Consider the following 10,626-nt stretch of genomic DNA (forward strand, 5'->3'; position numbering starts at 1 on the left):
TTCGAGGCGCCCCCATGTCGTCGGGAGGCAGAACTCTTGGCCTACTGAACCGCGGCGGTCTCTAGGAGATCTCAGAGCTCGCCGCAGACCCGCCGCCCCTCCGTGGTAGAAGGCTCGGGCATTACGCGGACCAGCATTGCCGCAACCGCGATGTTCTGGCTAGCGCGATTGAAGACTGGGGGTTGCTCACTCCCTTCGTCGTCATGGATGCGGTGATGCACATCGTGGGCCCTCGGTCGGGCTCCCCCGCCTTCACCATGACCTCGTTGTTCCTGTTCGAGAGAGTCTCGAAGCTGCTACAGAAGGAGTTGGTCTTGTTCGACCTTGGCCTAGAGCTCATAGAGCTATTCTAGGTCTGGGCGCTGAGGTCGCGTAAGAGCGACGTTCTCATTTCGCGCGGCCGGCAGGGCGGCGCGTGGAGGTGTGGCGGCGCCCGTACCTGGGCGGAGCGGGGAACGGCTACCTACCCCCTCGTCCTCTTCGCCCGCCCTTGGCATCCCGAGCCCGACGTGAAAACACTCACGAGTGGGGTCATAGGTGCCTTCGTCGTCGGAGTCGGAGTAGCCGAAGCAGTAGTCGCTTGTGGCCAAGAACTGGCGCAAAGCCCCAAGGTCGTGGAGTCCGGAGAGATCCACTCTGGGCCATGCCTCGTCCTCATCCGAGGAGTCGGCATGGGTGCTCAGGTCGAGAGCGAAGCGCTGGCGGCGTTCTGAGGGATGCTCGTGAGCAGCAGTGTAAGCGTAGGCGTAAGAGGTGGCGGCATTTCTCAACCCAAAGGGGTATGGGGATGGTGCCATCGCCAGATTCTGCTCCGCCGGGGTCGGTTCTTCAGGGGGTGGTGGAGCAGAGCTTGACAACTGGGCATCGCCGTGTGCCACCGGTGATTTTCCTTTGTCCAAGCTCAGGCTAGACGGGTCCTCAGCCAGGGACCCTGTGCCAATAGCTGGTCGTAGGATATCGGCAAGGGGTGGCGTGCCGCCCCAGATTCGTGTAGCGTCGGGGTGACCTTGCTCGTGTCATGCCTGGCGAGCGCGGCGAGAGCGACCGCCCGGGCGCCGCCTGCGCCTAGGCTGCCGGTGCGTAGCTTCATCATCGGACGGTGGGGCTCAAGGAGTAAGGAGTACCATGTTGTACTCATGCCCTAGAGACATGAACTCTAGGCTCCCGAACCAAACCACGGTGCTGAGACGCAATGGTCGTATGGGGTCTGCCATCCGGAACCTGCTGGGATGACGAAACTGACACGCAGAGGCCCCTACCTAGCGCGCCAACTGTTGGTGTTTTGGACCGGGGGGTCCTCAACCAACCAATGAATTTGTTCTGCGTGCTCCTAATTCCAGATGATGATGCAAAGAGACACAAGGTTTATACTGGTTCAGGCAATCGAGGCCCTACGTCCAGTCTGAGAGGTCGGTCTTGTATTCCTTGCACTGAAGTGCTCGTAGTAGGGGGTTACAAGCTAAGGGAGAGAGGGAGCTAGTCCCAGGTCTCGGCAAGGTGTCGTGCGGGCTGCTTGAGGCGTTGCTCTCAGGCGGCAGAGATGTATGCGTGTGTGTGTGTGTGTGTGTTACAAGGCGCTCTCCCTCATCCCCCTAAAACAGCCCAAGTCCTCTCCTTTTATAGCCTAAAGGAAGGATAGGGACGGTACATGAGCTAATTGTATGGTGTCGTGTGAACAGAGGCGGCGTGTCCGGGCCCTGTAGCCTGTTCCTATGGCGGCGTGGTCGTCGGAGTGGTCCATCCTTGGAGCACTAGGGCGGCATGGTCGTCCCATCAGATCCTGTGCGTCATGGGAGCCCTGGGAATGCCTCGGAGTGGGTGCGGTGGTGAACGTGCAAGCCACTGTGGACGGACTATGCGCGAGGCCGAGACTTGGTCGGTGTTGAGGCTTGCACTGCGGTGGAGGGGTCTCGGCAGGCATGAACCCCAAGATAGCCGAGACCTTGGTGTATAGTGCCGAGGCCTCGAGTGGGCGGCTGATCGTGGGTATAGCGTTAGGACACAGTGGCCGGTAATCCCCGCCGTGCCCTGTCCTAGCTGGTATGGCGCTGATGTGACCTCGGGTCCCGTCGGCCCTTCTGTGGTGTTGAGCCATCATCCGGCTGAGATTGCGGGAGTGGTTGAAGCATTAATGAGACATGACATGCTGTCTGGAGGGTCGGTCGAGGTGGGGGTGACGGGCTGCGGATGACCCAGCCTCGAGCAACACAGAGAACGAGGCCTCACGCGAGACGGAGATCGGGCTCCTTGCTGAGGCCTCGTGCGAGACGCCTCGCACGATATGGAGAATGCACCCCCTACCGAGGCCTTCCGCGGAGAGCCTCGGGCGAGGCGGAGATGGCGTCCCCTACCGAGGCCTTCCCTAGAGAGCCTCGCATGAGGCGGAGTTTTCGTCAGGATGCCGAGACCTCCTGCTCGAGGCTCGAGGCGAGGAGGAGGACCCAGTGGACTCGATCATGGCGGATGAGGGGCCCACGGCTTACCTTCTAGCTTTATGCCCACGGCTTACCTTCTAGCTTTATTTTTTAGATGGGACTTTAGTGACCCATTTGATGTTTGCTTGGGGTACCCCGTTCTAAGGTACCCGACACTCGGGGTACCCCGTTCTAAGGTACCCGACACCACAGTAATCTCGTATTGTCATTAATCACCAAAACCCAACTAGGGGCCTAGATGCTTTCAAACCACTTCAACTTACCACACCACTCGATCCTAGCACGTTTGTAAAGTTAGATCGCTCAAGTGGCACTAGATGACCGATATACAAACAAGTTTGCCCCTCTTGATAGTACTACCATCTATCCTAAGCCCGGTCATAAACTTCTCTACACACTTATGACCGGTGAAATGAAATACCCTAGGTTATACCTTTGCCTTGTACATTCCATTCTATCTCCTCCATTGTTGATGCAACACATGCACCAACCAATCACCAAATGATATGATCCACTTCATATCATCACGCGACTATATTGGTTCATCGATCTTGACTTCACTTGCATTTCACCGTTGCCTTCGTCCATCGGTGCCAAGCCTTGCCCAAGCTTCACTGTCACGCAGTCCATCACTCCAAAGCCTCCGACTTGCCCTTCATGCTTGCAACCGGTCCATCAAGCCAAGTCATGTCTTGATCTTCTCCACCTTGATCACATGACTCCATGTCATGTCTCATGTGCAATAAGCTCCTTCATCATCACATGTGTGAGCTTTGCAACATTTTTGAGCCATCATCACCGTCATGGCATATGTTGCTCACACACATGTACCTATGGACTAATCACATGTGTATCTCACTTAAACACATTAGTCCACCTAAGATTATCACTCAATTACCAAAACCAAACAAGGACCTTTCAATGATGCTCTTTGGTGGGTCAGGTACGCCAACTTGCTTTTTGGCTTGACAAGCGCTACATATCCTATCTTTCTCAAAGTGAACATTTATTAGCCCAAGAATATGTTCATCCTTTTGAAGTTTGGCCAAGTTCCTCATCCCAACATGGGCTAGTCAGCGATGACAAAGCCACCCTATGCTAGATTTTGCCACTAAACAAGTCTCAAGATTGGATTTACTTTTGTTGAAATCAACTAGGTAAAGCTTGTTCTTTAAATGATCCGTAAAGACAATTAAGGAATCCTCTCTTCTAAAGACTTCCACACCCTTATCCATAAAGAGACAATTGAAGCCCATCTCGCATAATTGAGAGATGGACAACAAATTGTAACCTAACGAATCAATATGTAAAACATTTGTAATTGAATGCTTAAGGGTTATAGCAACTTTACCGAGATCAATCACATCCCCCTTAGAGTTGTCTCCAAAGATAATATTTTCATTTGTGTCCATCTTCGGGGTATATGATGAGAACATACTCCTTTCTCCGGTCATATGATTTGTACATCTACTATCAAGCACCCAACTTGATCCACCGGAGGAGTATGCCTACAAAATAGATTTAGTTGCTTGATTTAGGTCCCCAATTTGACTTGGGGCCTTGCATGCTAGTTACAAGAAATTTAGGAACCTAAATAGAAGTATTCCTATATGTGTTGGCTTCCTTTCCAACATATTTGGCAACCACATTTCCACTGTTGTTTTTCCTTAAAACAAAACATGAAGTCAAGCTTTGTCGAGGTGGTTGAAACTTTGGTTGGTAGGCATACTTGTTCATAGTGCCCCACACTGATTCCTTTGGCTTCTACTAAACCTATTTCTGCTGGGACACCATCTTCTTGGGCTTAGCTTGATTGGGAGCAGAATTGGTAGCCTTCCTATTTTTGCAGGGAGCGACACAGCCAGCCTTCACTATAGCACTACCGTGGTGTGGCACTGTTGCTCTGGACTATGGCACTGCCGCTATCTATGTAGGCTAATCTGTACAAACTTTTTCCTTACTCTTAAACCTGACACACTCATAGTCATTTATGATCTTTCTTCTATTTGTCTTGGCTCCTGTAGTGTGCCCAAGCTCATACTTGATTGAGGGGTGTCTCCCTTGTTTGAGTTTAGGCACTTTTGAATCATTTGCCTTCTTGTCACTTACTTGAGCCTTACCACTCAAGCCGCCCTTGCCAATGATCTCATTGAGTCTAGCAATTTCTTTTCTCATTGCCTCCATGTTTGCAAGGTTAGTGGAATAAATATTTAAATCAATATTATAATATTTTCCACAACCTTGACTAGTGGAGGTAGTAGAGGCATCCTTTGCCTTAGAGGGATGTGAGTTGCTATCTCAAAGAATGTTATATTGTAGCTCAAGTTCTTTGTGCTTTTCATCTAAGTTACAATACTTTTTCTTGAGAGCAATATTTTCTTTCTTTGTGATAGCATGGTCCCCTTGTTCTTTGGCCAAGGCCTTGCACAAGGATTCCACCTCACTTCTCTCTAATGCAAGAGCTTCCTTGCTAGCAATGTAGAGATCCTCTTGTTGGATAAGAGTTTCCTCTCTAGATTCTAGCTTGGATTGGACACTCTCTAAGTCCTCCATTACTTTAGTGATGAATAGTTTGGTCTTTCCATCTAAGTTCTTAGTTAGTTTATCAATTTCTTCATCACTAGATTCATCATCACTAGAGCTATTACTAATATCACTAATAGAGATATCACTAGGAGGTGGAGGTGGAGGAGCTTTGGCCTTAGATTTAGATTTTACCTTCTCACCCTTTGCCATAAGACAAATGTGAGGGGAGTAGTAGTCATCATCGGACATGTTGGTAAAGAGTCTTGGTGAAGAAGATGGCTCATGGATAGCAATGGTTGCAACTTTCTCATCTTCTTCACTTGAGCTTTCAATAGATGAATCCCATTCATGCCCAATGTGAGCTTCTCCCATGTTTTTCTTGCTCTTTCTCCGGTCGGCCTTGTCCTCCTTCTCTTTCTTATACTTGTTCTCCTTGATCTCATGTGGGCACTTGGCAATAAAATGATCAGTGCTTCCACAATTGTAGCATGTCCTCTTCTTCTTGTTTGGAAACTTCCTCTTTACTACATTGTACCCTTGCTTCTTTAACCCTTTGTGAAACCTCCTCATAAAGAGAGCAACATCATCCACTTTCTCATATTGTTCATCATCATGTTCACTCTCACTAGAGGATGAGGTGGTCTCTACTCTTTCTTGAACTTGCTTGACTACTTTGGGCTTGGTAATTGAAGCTTGCTTGTTGGTCTTGGACTTGCTTGTAGAGCCTTGCTTGCTTGATTTGTTGGCCTTGAGAGCTACAACCTTGTTGATCTTGATGCCTTCTAGCTTTGCTTGCAATTCTCCAAGCTTCTTCCTCTCATTTGTTTCTTCTCTTTGCATGTCAAAGGTCAAGATCCTCCCAAGTACATCATTTGGTGTGAAGTACTCAAACTTTTTCTTGTCTCTAATTAGAGTTACTACGGTCTCATTTCTTGGTGAATGAGCTTCCAACATAATCTTGACCACTTTGTGATCATCTAGCTCATCACAACCATAGCCTATAATCATGCCCACCATAGTCATCAACCTATCAAACATCTCTTATGGCCCTTCTCCATCCAAGATAACAAATCGGTTGAGCTTGGACATCAATAATCAATTCTTGCTTTTCTCACTTTGTCAACCCCTTCATGTGCAAGGTGCAAAGTATCCCAAATTTGCTTGGCAACATCCACACCAATCACTCTATTGTACTCATCACCATCCAAGGCACTAAGTAGCACACTAGTAGCTTGACCATTGAGGTGGATGATTCTCATTTCTTCCATGGTTGGATTCTTGGGATCAACCGATGGCTCAAATCCATTGCAAACAACCTCCCAAATGCCGGGATGAAGACCTATAAAATAGGCTCTCATCAAGTGCTTCCACTTGGCAAAGTTAGTCTCATCGAAATGAGACAACTTGTCCATGGGCACATTGATGAAAGACTTGCGATCATAGTTAGTCATAGACAGAAGAATAGTTAAAGGATACGGCAACATATTTGTTATCGTCATTCTTCTTGCCCTTTCCATTCTTGTGCTTCTTGCTATGTACTTGGTAGGACTCATCATCATCACCATCTTCAGAGCTGCTAGATAGCTCACTTGAAGATGAATTGGACGCTTTTGCTTCTTGTTCCTTCTTTCTTGCTTCTCTTCTTTTTCTTCTAGCTTCTCTCTTAAGTCTTCTTTCTTCTTTTCTTTCTTTCTTCTCTTCTAACTGTTGCTGCTCCTTCTTCTCTCTTGCTTCTCTTTTCTCTTTTCTAGCTGCCTTTCTTCTTCTTTCTTCTTCATTTGAGCTTTTTTGGCATCGGTTGCCTCTAGCTATGGGAGTGTGGAGTTGCTCGCTGTAGAGGCGCTAAGCTCACTGTTGTCAGTGTCATGCAGCCCAACGTCCTCTAGATCAACGTTGATGGGCTTCACAACACTGGATCCTCCCCTGGGTTCCATACCTCATGCGGTGAAGCGCACACGAGGTAACCCGCTTTGATATCACTTGTAGGATCTCTAGTATGCCTTGGAGGTGAATAGGCCTATAAAAATTCAACTCAAACCGAAGTCAAATTCACCCATGGCATTGCCGCTCTGTGAGCGTGGCACTACCGCACCTATAGGAGAGATTAGTTCACAGTTCAAATCTTCCCAACAAAATTTAGATCGGGTATATTTCTTAGCTTCCTACAGGGTAGTAGATCACAGATCGACAGCTGAAAGTAGTGGGAACACCACACACAAGTAGATCAGCCTCAAACTCTAAAAATCACCTCAATCAATAATATGTCATGCAAGTAATGTAAATCAAGCACAAGTGACACAATGATTTATCCTGTGGTTCGGCTCACCACACCAAGGCTTGCCTACCTCCATATTGTTGAGGTTAGCCACTAAGGCTTAGAGCTTTCTAGCCTTTCCTCGTTCTCAAGTCAAGAGACTTAACTCTTGAGATGAGGGGTGAGTTTACTAGCTTCAAGAGATGGTTACAAATCTCCTAGGGCTACCACACAAGTTAGCAAGCTCCACAGGTGACGCTTTAGCTGGCTAGGAGCCAAGCTCCAAGAGTAACAAACACAACCGCCAGCCAAAACATGAACCAAGTGCTCTTTAGAGTTTGGGAATCAATGCAGCTGCTCTCTAATCGAGTTTGGGACCCTTTTTCCTCAAGGATTGATGAGGAAATCAATGGATTTACTTGAGGGCTTGAGGTCAACAATGGAGTGAGAGAGAGAGCTCCTGCTCTATTTTGGGCATGCTGAAGTGAGGAAGAAGAGAGCTAGTTCGTTACCGTTGGGAAGGAAGGGGAAAGGTATATATACCCCCAGCCCCCAATGGTCACTAAAATCATAGATAGACGTTGGGAAGGAAAGAGAAAAGTATATATTTCCCCAGCCCTCAACGGACACTGCACCCAAGAGGTCGGGCGAGACGTCGATGTGACCAACGGGTCGGGTAAGTCGGAGCCCGCGACCTTGGGGTCAGGCGAGACGGAGCCCATCGCCAAAGGGTCTGGCGATCCAAAGCCTGTGACCTTGGGGTCGGGCGAGACGGAGCCTGTGACCAAAGGGTCGGGCGAGCTAGAGCCCATGACCAAGGGGTCGGGCGAACCGGAGCCCATGACCGAGGGGTTGGGTGAACCGGAGCCCGCGACCAAGAGGTCGGGCGATCCTATCTTCAAGTGCGGCAGTGCCGCACCACATAAGATAGCAAGGGTAATAGTAAAGTGTAGACTATCTTAGCTGTGAATCTGATGATGCTTGTGGTTGTTTGAGCACTTGGTAACACATATTAGCTTAAGCATTGTGCCCCCTTTATAGTACGGCTTTTCCTATACTCAAATTCAATATATAAAATAATTTAAACCTTCTTTGAGTTTGAAGCCATCTACATTTGTAATTGGAGACTCCTCCATTCCATGTAGCATCCTCGAATATAAGTTCCCTGCTTGTCATCTCGATAAATCTCATTAGTTCTCTAATTGTGTTGTCATTATCACCAAAACCCACAATTAAGGCTTGATTGCACTTTCACCTATGGTGATACACAGCATAGTCCTGAAGGAAGAGCTTCATCTCTGATATTGTATTGAATATCATCCCCTTACTAAGGATTTCTTTCTTATGGTCATACAATGATTTCCTACACATCTAGAGATCGTTGTCACAAATTGCCATATCCGTCATGCTGACATCCCTATAGTTCGGAACGCCCCTGAAAGGTACGTTCATCGCCCTTAGTTGCTCAAGCTCTGTCGCTATGTAAGGTGGTGGTGGAACATACTGTTGTGCTTCGCTAATTCTGCCCCATGAATCATAGGGGGTATCATCTGCTGGCAAATCTATGACTAGTCTACCCTGAGCCGGCATAGCATGCAAAACCTCAGTTGGTACTGGTAATGGCATACCATGAACAGGTACTGGCATGGCATCAACCGGTGTGGGCATAGCATGTCTACCTCCCTGGTCATCATCTAAATCGTCTGAAACACTGCTAACTACATCACCGATCATGTCCTCCTCCTCCTGCTCCTCCTTTTCCCGTTCGAACTCATTCACATCGAAGTCATTGCTTATACAACTTACTTGACTTGAATGAAACTGCTCCGGTGTCAACTGACCATCCAAATCCATAGCACCCATAGTTGGTTCCACATGAACCCCACATTCTTGTTGATATCATCATCGAAGGACGACCCCTCATGGAGACCATGCATCCTGTACCCATTCTCCACAACCACCTCAGTCATGGCCACATTGGAACCTTGGATTACCCTATTGTAGCGAGACTAGTGAGCATGGTTCTGTAAGGGCATCAACACGTAGTGTGTCCTAGTCTTTCCACTATCAAACCTCCCCTTCAGTGTATAATCACCAGCCAAACTTTCCATTCAAACGACCACAAAGATCTTTGAAGCTAGGAGGTTCATCAAACCATTCCAATTCTTCTTCCATATCCTTAAACATACCATCTTCTCTCCTAACACTTCCTCTGTAGAAAACTCTAACACAACAATCCATCTACAAAAGCATTTCAGAAACTTCATCAGGTCATCGAAATCGTCGTGCGTACTAACTAATCTAGTATTCATACCTATACTAACTAAGAAAACTAACTAATCTAATATTAATACCTATAACAACAATTCTAACTAACTATAATAACTAACTATACTAAATACACTAACTAATATTAGTACCTATACTAACAATACTAACTTCACTAACTATACCTATCTAGCTAACTTTAGTAATTTCATTGACTAATTTTAAATCCTAATCCTAGCTAACAACAATTATATTGAAGCAACAAATGCACAAGAGGATTACCTCGACAAACCACAGTGGGAATGGCCGGCCAGCGACAAGAGGATCACCCCAATCCACCTAAGACGACGAGCTGGCCGCCGGCGGCAATGGCCGGCCAACGGCAGGCTTCTTCTGCGCCCAAAGCTGGAGGAGGGTTAAGGATAGGGGGGCAGGGGAGAAAGAGGATGGGGAGAGGGGAAGGCTACGCCACAGGGAAGCGACGGCCGCGCCAGCGACGGGGAGGGGCGGCAGCGCAGTAGGGACAGGGAGAGACTAAAAGAGGGAGACAAGGGAGAGAGGGAGCTGGCGGGGGAGGCGTGGCAGTGCGGGCTAGGAGGCGCGGCGACGGGGGCTAGGCAGCACGGAGGCGACTGCTGTGCGATGCGGAGTGAAACAGGGAGAGGGGGGAAGGGACTAGGCCGCGGGCCTCTATTTCGCTCTGCCACGCCCTAACAAGTGACGCGCCACAACCGCGCCCTGATCGGTGGCGCGATAAGGCCTGCCACGTCAATAACCAGCGGACCGGGACATGGTCACGTACGCACCCCTGCCGCACCGCAGCGTTGTTTTGCCGCGCCCTAAAAATAGGCACGGCCAAAAGTGCTACTTTTGAAGAAAAAAAGTGTTAGAATTAAAAAGTGTTTAAAAAAGTGTTTAAAAAATCTCCAGATGCAGCCACCGACGGCTGATAGGAGCATTATCAGAAAAAAGATATAGCGACCATTTGAACTACATTAACGGTATACCCGGCGTGATCGATTATGGCATTAACGGGGTACGCCGCAAACAATCCATTTGTCAGTAGTCATCACAATTGCACATGCGCAGTAAGATGCTTCAAATCAAATGAAAATACAATCGAACACAGTGGAGCTGCAGAAA

This window comes from Miscanthus floridulus, chromosome 7 (assembly GCF_019320115.1).
Source record: "Miscanthus floridulus cultivar M001 chromosome 7, ASM1932011v1, whole genome shotgun sequence".
Taxonomy (NCBI): Eukaryota; Viridiplantae; Streptophyta; class Magnoliopsida; order Poales; family Poaceae; genus Miscanthus; species Miscanthus floridulus.